At 51.8% G+C, this 2167-nt stretch overlaps 1 long non-coding RNA gene across 1 annotated transcript in view; it reads left to right on the top strand.

The window, feature by feature from the left end:
• Nucleotides 1–467: 467 nt before the first annotated feature.
• Nucleotides 468–2167, top strand: part of LOC102368776 — a 9042-nt gene continuing 7342 nt past the window's right edge. The window contains exon 1 of the long non-coding RNA XR_001357743.2: nt 468–579. This is a non-coding gene — a long non-coding RNA (uncharacterized LOC102368776). The remainder of the gene's footprint in view (nt 580–2167) is intronic.

Below are 2167 nucleotides of genomic sequence, written 5' to 3'. Positions count from 1 at the left end.
TGCTACCCTGAAGCACGCCGCAATCTAAAAGCAGGCCTGGCAAGCAGAACAAAAACGGAGAGCTCAGCACTGTTAACCAACACTAAGCATTTAGAAATCCTGCAGCAGACTGCCCCCACTCTTAAAATCATCAGATTGACTGAAAAATCATGGGGGTTTTTGTTTTGCCTCTAATACTACGTGACAATTTGTCAGGCTGCAGGAGCACGGTGCGGTTTTCCCACCCTCGAGAAAGACAGTCTGCTAAAGGCTGAAAAAAATGCAATGGAAGACAACTCATTGCTGATCAGGTACTGAGAACAGCTCCCTGCTGCTACCAGGGGTAGGAATAGCAATCACCTGGAGGAAGGGGCAGGGTTCAGCTGCTGAGTCACTTGGGCAGGTGCCTTTCATTAGCTCTCAGGCAGCGGACAGAAAAAGCCCAGCAGTAGGGGAGTCTTGCTGGAGAAAGTTTGGGGTCTGGTGGACTCTATAGTGGTTAGCTGGGTTTCAAGCATTTGTTCCAGTCTTTTGTGGGGGAAAGGAAGCAGGGTGAGCTGGATCAGACTCTTCCTGTGATCTGGTATAGTGAAATATGAGGTATCCTGGATTTGTGCTGTTTTTGGCTTGCACCTTTTAATTCAGGGGTGGTCAATTATTTTGGGTAGAGGGCTGCATTTTAAGCCATTGAGGGCTGCGTGCCAGGCAGCCCAGGGCAGATAAATATTAATTTTCTAAATTTTTTAGGGGCCCTGTGGGCTGGATAGGATGGCCTAGTAGGCTGCATCTGGCCCCTGGGCTGCATTTTGCCCAGTCCTGGTCTAATCAGTGGAGCAGCTTTCTCTATTTCTCACCCTGTGCTAGCTGTCACCTTGTCATTCTTGTGGTTCATGCTCCTTCTTCTCTGCCACACCCTTGTAACCTTGCCTTGCCACAATCTCTGCCTGCCCCCTTTCCATCCTGTTCTCTTTGACAGCTTGATTGATATTTAGGTATGTTATGGTGCTATTTAGTGGCTAATTGCTCCTGAATGAGCTGCAGTCCCTGCCCTGGCTTGTTTGCTAGCTGAACAGCCAAGCCTGGCACAGGTGAAAGGCTGTGTTTCTGCTGCTGTCCTGGTGTGCCCTTTGTCCTCTGGAAACTTGCTGCTTGTAGTAATCCCTTTTCTGCTCCTGCCCCCTCGTTGTCCCCATGTCCTCTTGTCCCTGTAGCATTTTGTCCTGTGTCTGATTAGGTTTAACTTGCTCAGACAAAGCTGTCTGCATGCTAGAGCTGCTTCCTGAAAGGAGCTCCAATGACTTCATGTTTTGTGAACGTAGCCCTCTAGACCCGATTCTCCTCTGGCTCGATCTTGCACTGATTGCAGTGGCACACATCTCTGGATGAGGGAAGAATTGGGACTTTGACTGGACTACCATCACTTCCAGGGGTTGAGATCTAGATATTGAAACACAACATCCTAATTTCAAAGGCTGGAAGGAACCTCAAAGGTCATCTGGTCCCTGAGTGCAGGAATAGAGGGCTAAATGTTGACATGCATCCTGGTATTTGTTTCCTGCACTAATGTATCCTAGGGGCAAAGGCTGTATTCCAAACTCCAGGAGGAGGGACCAGGCGCAGGGATAAAGGCACCGTACCAGTGTGGTCTAGAGCTGTGCAAAGCTTCGGGTGGTGGCTAGATTCGGCCCAATTTGGTGGCTGGATCTCCAAATCCAAATCAAACCAGGGGATCAATTAAAAAGTCCGAATCGATTCCGAAGATTCAAAGCTCTCCGAAAAGATTTGGAGAGCTTCGATGATTCGGGCAGTCCCCACCCAATACAGCGGGGAGCTGGAGCTGACTCTTGTTGGGGGGAGGGGTAGCCATGGGGGGACCCCTGCCTGTTACCCCCAGCCTCCCCACAGCTGCCCCGCCTGCCCCAGCTCCCGGCCCTTTAAAGAAAATCCTGACTCACCGGTGCTGCTGTGGGGGTCATCCCTGCTGCTCCCCACTGCCCCATGCTGCATGGGGGGGCTCTGCATGAGCCCCTGACCCCCTACCCACCCCAGCTCCAGCCCTTTAAGAAAAAAAACGGAGAAAAACCCTGCAACTCACTGCTCCTGCAGCAGCCTTGGGGCTTTGGGGGGCTTGTGCAGAGCCCCCCACGTGGTGTGGGGCAGCCGGGATCACCCCCTGCCGGTAGGAGCG

Source organism: Alligator sinensis, unplaced genomic scaffold (assembly GCF_000455745.1).
Source record: "Alligator sinensis unplaced genomic scaffold, ASM45574v1 scaffold210_2, whole genome shotgun sequence".
NCBI lineage: Eukaryota > Metazoa > Chordata > Crocodylia > Alligatoridae > Alligator > Alligator sinensis.
Note: the sequence above shows the minus strand (reverse complement) of the source record. Positions and strands in the feature narration are given on the sequence as shown.